Source organism: Zingiber officinale, chromosome 8B, assembly GCF_018446385.1.
Source record: "Zingiber officinale cultivar Zhangliang chromosome 8B, Zo_v1.1, whole genome shotgun sequence".
NCBI lineage: Eukaryota > Viridiplantae > Streptophyta > Magnoliopsida > Zingiberales > Zingiberaceae > Zingiber > Zingiber officinale.
The window spans coordinates 79,850,273-79,860,718 of NC_056001.1; the positions used below are offsets into that span (position 1 = coordinate 79,850,273).

At 40.3% G+C, this 10,446-nt stretch overlaps 1 non-coding gene across 1 annotated transcript; it reads right to left on the bottom strand.

Annotated features, from left to right (window-relative positions):
- Positions 1–1,390: 1,390 nt before the first annotated feature.
- Positions 1,391–1,497, bottom strand: LOC122018323. The gene has a single exon (XR_006121738.1). It is a non-coding gene; the product is annotated as a small nucleolar RNA R71 (small nucleolar RNA).
- Positions 1,498–10,446: the final 8,949 nt, after the last annotated feature.

Consider the following 10,446-nt stretch of genomic DNA (forward strand, 5'->3'; position numbering starts at 1 on the left):
AGTTGGGAGATAGTACTGTTTATATGTTGTGTTGTTGATTATAGAAGGAATCTGTGTCCTAACTATTTTAGCTGATGATGTCCTCTTGAGGAGCTCATAAGGATTATCATATAAACCCTACAGGTGGACTTAGTTCGACATGATAATAAAGTTGAGTGGTACTACTCTTGGAATCAGATGTTAATTAATTGAGTTGTTAATAACTCATTTAATTAACGGGCATACGATATCTTATACACGGGGAGATTAACGCACTCATGATAATAAGAAGCTCATATTCTAATATGGGATTGGTGCGTTAGTTCAATAATAACCCTTTAGTGGTATGGGTTATTATTGATGGACTTGAGTTGGGTGTTCGCGCCGAACACAGGAAGTCCAAGCCCATCAGGAAGCCTAAACTAATTCCTCCTCTAGGTCCCTATTGTAGCCTCTATATAAAGCCTCGCATCCACCCATCCACGAGTAGTATAGTTGTTGTTTTTGGTGAGCCTCCTCCTTTCCTAGGGTCGGCGGCACCATCCTCCTCTCCTAGGGACGGCGCCACCTCCTCCTCATAGGGTTGGCACCACCCTCTTCTCCTTGCTAGGGGTCGGCGGCCCTTGCTTAGCATCCTTCATGGACGGCGGCTTGGAAAAGAAGAAGAAGAGGAGAAGGTGCCTCATCCTAGAGCTTCTCTTGGTGGTCGGAGATTTGGAAACAACGAAGGGAAGGGTATTTGTTATCTTGGTAGATCGTCGCCCACACGACGTCCAAGAAGAGGAGAGGAATACAGCAGAAGATCAAGAGGTCTTTAACTACAAGGGAAAGGTACAACTAGTTCTTTGATTCTGCTGCGTAATTAGTTTAGTTTTCTTTGTATCGATTTTGAATACTAACACAAGAGGCCAACGATCTTGTACTTCAATCAAGGTGTGCTTTGATCCATCAAGAACTTGCTTGATTGATCAAATACATGTCTGATCGAGCATGCGGGTTGCTAGAAAAAGTTCTGTACTTGTACAATTTTTGTACAGGTAAATTAAAATAGAACGAAATTCCAGCGCCTTCGTCATTTTCTAGAGGACTTCGTTCTTGCATCACAAGGCTAGCTGTTGAAGCCAATAATTTTGAAATCAAGCCTGCGATAATCACGATGGTACAATGGCATCAGTTTAGAAATGGACCACATGAAGATCCTAATTAACATCTTGAAGTTTTCTATGAAATTTGTGGTACGATGAAAATGAATAGTGTTCCAGCAGAAGTAGTGTGATTATTATTATTTGGGTTTTCTTTGTGAGACAGAGCCAAACAATGGCTAAATTCTTTGCCTGCAAATAGTATATCCACTTAGGAACAATGTGAACAATAATTTCTGGATAAATTCTATCCTCCAAGCAAAACTGCTCATATGAGAAATATAATAGTAATCTTCAGACAGTTAGACTTTGAATCATTATTTGAGGCATGGGATAGATACAACAACATGCTCAGACAATGCCCACATCATGGATTGGAAAAATGGCTAGTTCTACATACGTTTTATAACGACATCAACTATCATACAAAGGAGTCTCTAGATTCTGCAGCTGGAGGGGTACTTATGAACAAAAGCTTAGATGAAGCTGAGAGTATTATTGAAAGTGTAGCACAAAACCATCATAAATTGGCAACAAAAATAAGTGGAGACTATTCTTATCCAAACCAAGTTAAAGCATCAGGAAAACTTAATGTAGATGTAATTACTTTAATGTCTTTAAAACTGGATGCTCTTACTAAAAAGCTGGAAAATATGGGAACAAATTCTAGCATGGTCAATGACATAGTGTGTGTTTGTGAAACATGTGGAAGCACAGATCATGCTCAAGGCTCATGCCCATTGGGAACCATCTTTGCACATATCAATCAACTTGAGTAGTGTGATGCTATCATTAGAAATAGAGCAATCCATACTCCAACACATACAACCCTGGTTAGAAAAATAATCCAAACTTCTCTTATCGTAATAATCAAGATCAAGGGCCATCCAGGGGCGCTAGACCGAGCTACCAGCCTGGGCAACAAAACTTTCAATAACAACAACCTTCTCAAGGCTATCAATTTTCTAAATTAGAAAAAATGCTTGAAGAAGTCATTTCTGGTCAAAAAGAATTGAAGCAAGAAATCAAGTTGTTAAATAATTCAGAGAAACACCAGAATATGCAAGATAGCCCAATTGCCCAAATAGCTTCTTCATGTTCAAGAGCATCAAGATAATTTCCTCAAAAATTTGATGTAAATCTAATGGAACACTATAATAGAATTGAGTTTAGGAGCGAACAGACCTTGGGGGATCCTTAAGTGACTGCTCCAAAAGGGAAGAAAATTCAAGAAGAGCTCTCTCCTCCAACACTTGAACAAGTTCAGATTCAAGATGATGAGGAGAATACCAAGAAGGTTGAAGATACTCTTCCACGCTACCCTTAAAGCCAAGTAATCCCTTTTCATCAAAGATTAGTCATGTTGAAGAAGGATGAATAATTTGGCAAATTTCTTGATAAGGTTAAAGATATTTATGTTGAGGTTCCTCTAATAGATGTCATTCAACAAATGCCAAAGTTTTCCAAATTTTTGGAGGATATTATGTCCAACAAAAGAAGAAAAGGAGAGATCGAGACCGTAAGTCTTACTGAAGAATGTAGCACTTTATTTGAGATGAACACTTCCCCGAAGCTCCAAGACCCAGGAAGATTTTATATTCCTTGCACTATAGGATCTGAATTTATAGAAAAAGCTTTTTGTGATTTGGGGGCAAGTGTTAGCCTCATTCCATACTCAATTTATAATAAGCTAGGCCTTAAAAATTTTAAACTTACTACTATGGCACTACAATTAGCTGATCATACTTGCAGGTACCCTATGGGTATTACTGAAGATGTGCCAGTAGAAATTGGTGGGAGCATTATTCCCACAGATTTTGTTGTGCTTGACATGGAAGAAGACCCGAAGATTCCAATAATACTGGAAGACCTTTTCTTGCAACAGCTAGAGCTATAATCGACGTGAAAAACCATAAATTTTCATTGGTAATCAGTAAGAAAAGATTAGAGTATGATCTATCTAATTCTTCTAACCATGCCTCTTCTTTCTTAGTGAGCATTTGCAGCGGAGCAGATACTTACAAATTGGAGGATTGGAACTTCCATCCTCATGGGAGGTCGTCGGATGAAGAACATGATCCGATAAATGGTGAGAGAAGGCCCAAATTAAAATTGAGAAGTACATCTGCCCTACGAGGGCAAGAATGAGGGAAGAAGCACACTCAAACCAAGGAAAATCCGTGCCTCCTTGGGTATAGTCGTGAAAACAGAAATGGGGTCGAGCTAATGACCATAAACAAGCGCTTCTTGGGAGGTAACGCTAGGGTTCCTTTAGTTAGATTCAATTGTAACTTTATTTTTCATTAGTTAATGTTTTAAAATTGTTTTTGTTTATTATTTTCAGGTTGTACATTACTTCCATGAGCTGGCCATGATTTTTTTCATGGTCATGGAGGCATTGGAGAAATCAAAAGGGAGGAAATTCAGCAATCCTATACCAAACAAAGCTCGACCGTGTGACATTTATAGAGAAGGAGGAGAACTCGACCGTGTGACACTTCAGAGGTGGAGGAGCACAAGGCCGTGTGACTCACACCAGCCGTGTGTGCTCACCAAAGAAAAAGAAAGACAAGGTCGTGTGATTTCACACGGCTGTGTGAAAATTCTAGAGGAGGAGAAGAAGGAGACCATGTGACAGACACGGCCGTGTGAGGAAGATAGAGAATAAAATGAACACGACCGTGTGACACACACCAGCTGTGTGAGCCTAGCCGAGGAGGAGATGACACTACCCTTGCCATTTGGCACGACCGTGTGATTCTGACCGAGAGGAGGATTGCTTGGGTCATGTAGATCTACACGGCCGTGTGGAGCATCTTGACCTGCCGTGTCTATAAGACACAACCGTGCCAAGGCCGTGTCGGCCACACCCCCAAGCCAAATCTTCTCTCCAACCCTTTCTCATCTTCAACCATCCTTCTTAACCTCTGAGATCTAGATCTCTCAATCATTCTTCTCCATAAACCACATCTAGATTTAGATCTAAACATCAATTCTCCTCTCGTACACTCAAGATCTACAACTTCCTTCTCTAAGATCTTATTTTTGAAGATTTATTCTCTCAAGATCTCACTTCTCCAATTAAACAACACTTTTCCCTATGGAACTTGACATCATGTCCAACCTTTTGAAGAAGCTTCGAAAAGGAAGTGGTGGTTCAAGCTGAGAAAAGGATCCATCAAAGGAAAAGGGAAAAGAGAAAGTTGTAAAGGGGAAAGGCAAACAGAGGGCACACGTCGAAGGTAACGATAATGAATTCAATATCATTTTTAGAAATGAGGATCATAAAGCTAGATTTGATATTCTTGTCACAAGGAAGGTTGTGTGTACACGATACATGGACCCAACTATTTTAAACATTTTAGGAATTAGAGATGATGTAGATTGGATGATTAGTTCTCTAGATTGGGATGACATTATGTACAGACATCTTCCTACATACTCTCGAATTATACATGAATTCTTGAGCTCATTAGATGTCCACTATTCAAATGAAGATGATTATGTTGGAAAAATTACTTTTAGATTAATGAATCAAGAAATTTAGTGGGCATTTAGTGACTACAATAGTTGTTTTGGTTTGTCTACTAGCGACTCTCACAGGTTTAACTCTAGATTTAATTAGAATGATTTTTGAAATTCAATCACCGGATTGGATAAACCTTATGAGCCTTCTAGAGCTAAAGCTTCTCACATTTAAAACCCCATCTTTAGATACTTACATTGAGTTATGAGTAAAACTATTTTTGGTAGTGGGGAAAATGATGGAGTCGTAAGGAAAGTGGAACTTTATGCTCTATGGGCTATGTCACATAAGGTTGACTTTGATTCTGGTTTCCATTTTTTACAAAATCTAGTGAGTGCCGGGAAAGCATCCTCGAGATTGATTGTCTTTGGTGGATTGATTATCCAAATAGCTATAAATCTGGGTTATGATCTGGACGAGTTAGAAGTCGTTCATGGCAATGACATGATCGATATTGATGCATGTCTTGCCATGAAGATGATTTGCCGGGACGAGAATAGTTTTTCCTTTCCTAAGAAGGATGGGTTTCCGTTACCCATTCCTTATCCCGAGCAGACCTCCATTCGCAACCCCGCTAATTGGATAATCACTGATTTAGATTCCAAGAATGTCCCTTCCTTGTCCGGAGACGCTGAGCCCCACCTTGAGCCCTCGTCATCTGGACACCTACAGCTATCCGGACATCAGGAACCTGCTAGGTACTCTTTTACCTGTGGTACGGGTCACTCCAGATTTGATTTTTCTGATTTCTGCGCCTCTCTAGACTCACTTCATGAGAAGTAAGAGGCCCAACGAGTAATGTTGGAGGGCCACTTCACCTTGTCTGATGACCAGTATAGAGAGGTGCAAGATCATTTGCAGTTCATGAGAAACTTTCAGGGTTAGGTGGCTGAATTTGTCCAGGATTATGATAAGGATCAAGCTAGAATGAGAGATTTCATAGAGGGCATGACCGTTACGCGTCAACAAGTTGATGCCGTCTATGAATATCATAGGATCCTGAGCGAGACTCCTGTCTTTCCTAGTTTTCCTACTGGCCGACCACATAAACCTCCATTTCCCCGCTCCTCCCCCTCCACCACCATGATATTTATTTCATCGGGATGATGAAAAGTTTAAGTCTGGGGGAGTGTTTGCAACCTGAAATTTCTACATTTTCTTTTACATTTTCAGTTGTTCTGCATTTTGTTTTGCTTTTCTTGCATTTTTCCTTGCTTTGTTTGCTAGATTTGGTTTTGATTGTCACTTGACTATCTTTTAAAACATGTGGCATATTTAGATCATTCCTCACTTCTGCGGACTTATCTACAAGTAAAATTATTTGCACATTTATATCTTGATTCATGATGTTTTGGATATAATGCTAGTATGTTTAGTGTATCTCTTTTCTCTATCTTAAGTAGCATGATATGAGCTAAGTATTGTACGGAAACAAATTCAGGTTTTGGCTTAACCTTAAGGATTCTAATATCACTTTACTTGAGCTTGAATAGTTGATATCATTGGAATAGTCATGATTCATCCTATTTGTTTAGTACTTAGTTCCCATGGTGATTTCTCAAACTACATCTTGGTTACTGGATGATGGTCGAGTCATGTAAGCTCATTTGAAAAAAATCAAAATATCCCAACATTCACTTAAATGTATTTGTGTTCAAGTGTTCCATCTTGCAATCACTAAATAAATAAAAAAAATGATGATGAAAGAAAAAGAATGAACAAGGGATATAAAAAATAATTGTCGTGAGCGGAATCAAGCAAGTTACCCCCTTTGAGACCGAGTTAGGTTACTGGGGAAATGACTTCTATGTTTCTCTTGATATAGAGCGACCTTTGAGACTTTGGGTTGATTGAGGAATATGAACCAAGTGTGTGGCAGGTAAGTGTCTATCACCGGGAACATTAGGAACTCGATTGGATGATGACTTGATTAGGACAAAAATTGAAACTTGAAGAGTTTGGATCACTTATTGCACTGTGCACAAGAAACTTATGCTTAGACCATACTTGAGTTATTTTCACGATCATGCTTATCAATGAAACTTGTAGCTAGAGTTAGGAAAGTGCATAAGGGATTATGATGCATTATAGAGCACATGAATTTAGATTGCGGCATTTTGCTTGAGGACAAGCAAAGGTTTAAGTATAGGGGTGTGATGTGCATAAATTATATACACTTATTTAGTATGTTTTGACGCACATTCATATATTTTATGCATGCTTTGTCTATGCACTTTCATACTCTTAGTGTTACTTTAAGCATAATTACTCTTCTTTGTTTGGATATCTGCTCTTGGGTATTTTCTGCTTACAGGAGTCGAATGTGGAGAGGAAATGATACTCATGGTCAATCCTGTCAACAAAGGAAGGAGGACAACACTGGCCATGTGAGCCACAGGACCATGCCAAAGGAGCAAGGAGGAAAATGACCTAGGTCGTGTGGTGCAGACAGGCCATGTAGCTTTACTAGAGGAGGAGGATGACAAGGCCATGTGGATCCACACGACCGTGCTATCCCAGCAGGTTTTCCAGCACACAGTCATGTAGATCTACACAGCCGTGCAATGACTCTAAAGTGAAAGCAAGCTCAGGCCATGTGTGCCACACAGCCATGCAAGATTTCCGGATGCCGAGAATGGCCTAGCCATGGAGCCACACGGCCGTGTAAGCCATCCAGAGTTGTGGCAGCACACGGCCATGTAAATCTACACGGTCGTGTCACCTTGGCCGAGAGCAACACTTGTGAGGCCGTGTGAGAGCCACACAGTCGTGGCACGGGTCGTGTAGTGCCTGTGTCCTGCTCTATATAAGGGGGTTTCTTCCCCTTTCAAAGGGAGGAGGCTCTACCTTTTGGGGAGATTCAATTTGGGGTTGTTCTTCATCCTCTCCAGCTTTGTCCCAGTGATCCTAAGCCATCTCTACCTCCGCATCGGCTCCAGAAGCTAAGGATTGGTTCCGAAGATCACTCATCATCTCTAAATAAACATTTATATTCTCTCTTCTCGTTGGGGACTGGAATGTTTGTAATCTCTTTGTCTTTGGATCTCTATCATTGTACTATGGAGTAGATTCATTGTTCTATGATTAAGAGAGTAATTGTGGTGTGATTTGATGTATGAATCTCATGGATACACCAATTTCCTATTTAGATGATGTTGATGTGTTTTATATCTATTTGATCTTATGTGGATGCTTGTGTTTGGTTCTCATTGCCATGTGTGATTGAATGTTTGTGAGGCTTTTGGATCCCATAGAGGAATACCCTAGATCGTATGATCGAGGGGCATTTGTGATAGGCTACCCTACTATCGGACGTTTAGGGGATCACCTTGAAAGGTGAAGCTAGTCTCTACAAGGAGGTGGGATAGTTGAATGCATTTAGTTCCTACTGAATTGAGTTGTGTTGTGTTTCTGTGTTGTATGACTGAGAGGCCTTGGTGACAGGATACCTCGCTAATGGACTTCATAGAGATCATAACCATTTAATCGCTAGAGGTGTAGATCAAAGTCCCTTGCCAGTTGTCTTTTGCAGGAGAAAATCGGCAACTACCTACAAATGCATGGCAATTTAGGATATGAATTGGAGAACCATGTTACATCAATAAATATCACAATGAAATCGAATTCCTAGAACACTCACCAAACCATATACTTCATTTACTTTTCTAGTTCCAATTCTAGTTGCTACGTAGTTCATTCCTTACCTTGTTGATTGTTTAGCTAATTCTACATGAGACATCTCTTATTCTTATAACCAACCCCTGTGGGATCGATATCTTTTTATTACTGATGATGAAACCGTGCACTTGTGGTTGCGTAACAATCCTCTAGATAATCTTCTTCGCAACCGTCTTTAGATTTCGATGCTTGGCATCATTCCTAGCACACCATAGAAACTGTATAACCAAGAATGGTAACGCCTCTCGAACATGCCCACCACGAGACCAACACAAACCCACTCTCCAATTGCGTTAGGTAGTTAGGTTAGGTATTTTGTGATCTAATTGAGTTACTAAGTGTGCAGGGATTGATGAATCTGAAGGACCAGAACTCAGGCTAAAATCTAGCTAGGTTTGCGGGGCCAGACAACTAGTGCGAAGTCTAGATAGGTCAACGGGTTGACCGCATATCTAGAAGAAAGTTTGGTTCGGTCTACGGGATTGGACAACCGGCAGAAGTCTAGTTGAGTCTACGGATCGGACAATTAGCATAAAGACCTAGTGGCTCAAGAAGCAAGTCAATAGCAAGCGGGTAAATTTAGTCATTGGAGGAGAGTGACTAAGTGAGAACGCGTCCCGGGTTGAGGGACAGTAGACGTCGATCCAATTTAGGTCCATTTTGGATCCCTAAATTGAGACCTTAACTAGTTCCTGGTCCTGGGAGGACAGGAACTAATTACTACTCTTTATTATAACTATGCTAACTTTGTTTTGCAGGGTAGATACTTTAGTTTTCGACTAACACATTTTACAGGAAAAGAGAAGTACAATCAGATGAACAGTACCTAAAGGCGCCTTCAAGCATTGGAAAGCACCTTCAAACTGTTCATGGAAGGCGCCTTCAATGGCTATGGAAGGCGCCTTCTAGAGGATAAAAGTTGACCAATTTGATGATACGCTTCAGCAAGTTCTAGGATCAAATTTGACCCATTAGTGGCGCTTTCAACGCCCATGGAAGGTGCGTTCCAAGCCCTATTTAAGGCAGTCTCGATCAAGCTTCATTCAATAACTCATATACGAGCTACTACGTGTCAATTCGAGGTTCCGACTGCTCTGACTTCCTATTGCGACTCTGCTGTGAAGCTGCTACGCCCGACAACTGCTTCGAGGACTTCTGATCATGGCCGGCAGATTGACACCAACACTCGTGCACTCTCACTTCAATCCCTACATGTTGGTAATAAAGTCATTTTTTTGTACTTAATTTCTGCAAACGAAAAGTGAAGTTTATTACACTTTTCCGATCTCTTTGTACTCGATCTCCTCTTCTGGAGGTACCGGAAGAGGTTTGTTAGTGGATTACCTATCGATAGGTCCATAGGACCTTGGTCTTGGAGTTGGAGTCGTCGAAGGATCCGATCCAAGAAAACCGCTTGTGTTCGTATTATTTTTGGTTTGTCTATTTTCTTATTCAATTATGTTCGTACTTTGATTTAAAAACCGAAAAGAACGATATTTTCAAAACCATGTGATTCACCCCCCTCTTGCATGAGACTTGATCCAACAAGTGGTATCAGAGTGGGTACCACTCTACTTTGGTCCAACCACCAATCAGGCAAGGAGGCATTTTTTTACTTGCTTTTAATATCTTTTTCCGATTTTGAGCTTTTTCGATAAAGTCTAAATTGGTACAATTACCTCTTTGGATATATTTATTCGTTGCAAATTACTGTGAATTGGTGCAACACCACTCGAGTGGTCAATATTTCTTTTTTACTTCAAATTCTACTAATCCAAGACCTAGTCTTGGGACATTCCTTTTGAATTTTTTTGCGAGATATTTGAAATGGAGCACAAAGAGACGCTCAGGCGAAATGTCAAAGAGCCACCTCCATATGAGATGTACAAGAGGCATGAATTCAATCTATGGAAGATGCAGATGGAAAACTTTATCCATATGAACAACTTCGATGGTGGCATGGCACTATGGCGATCAATCCAAAACACAAAAGCCAATAGAAAGGTAATAAATTTAATTATAAAATTATTACCTAATGAAATCACATGCAAAATTAGAAAACATCAAGATGCTTATGAGTTCTGGACTCGTCCGACCAAGCTTCACGAGGAGCCAATGGTG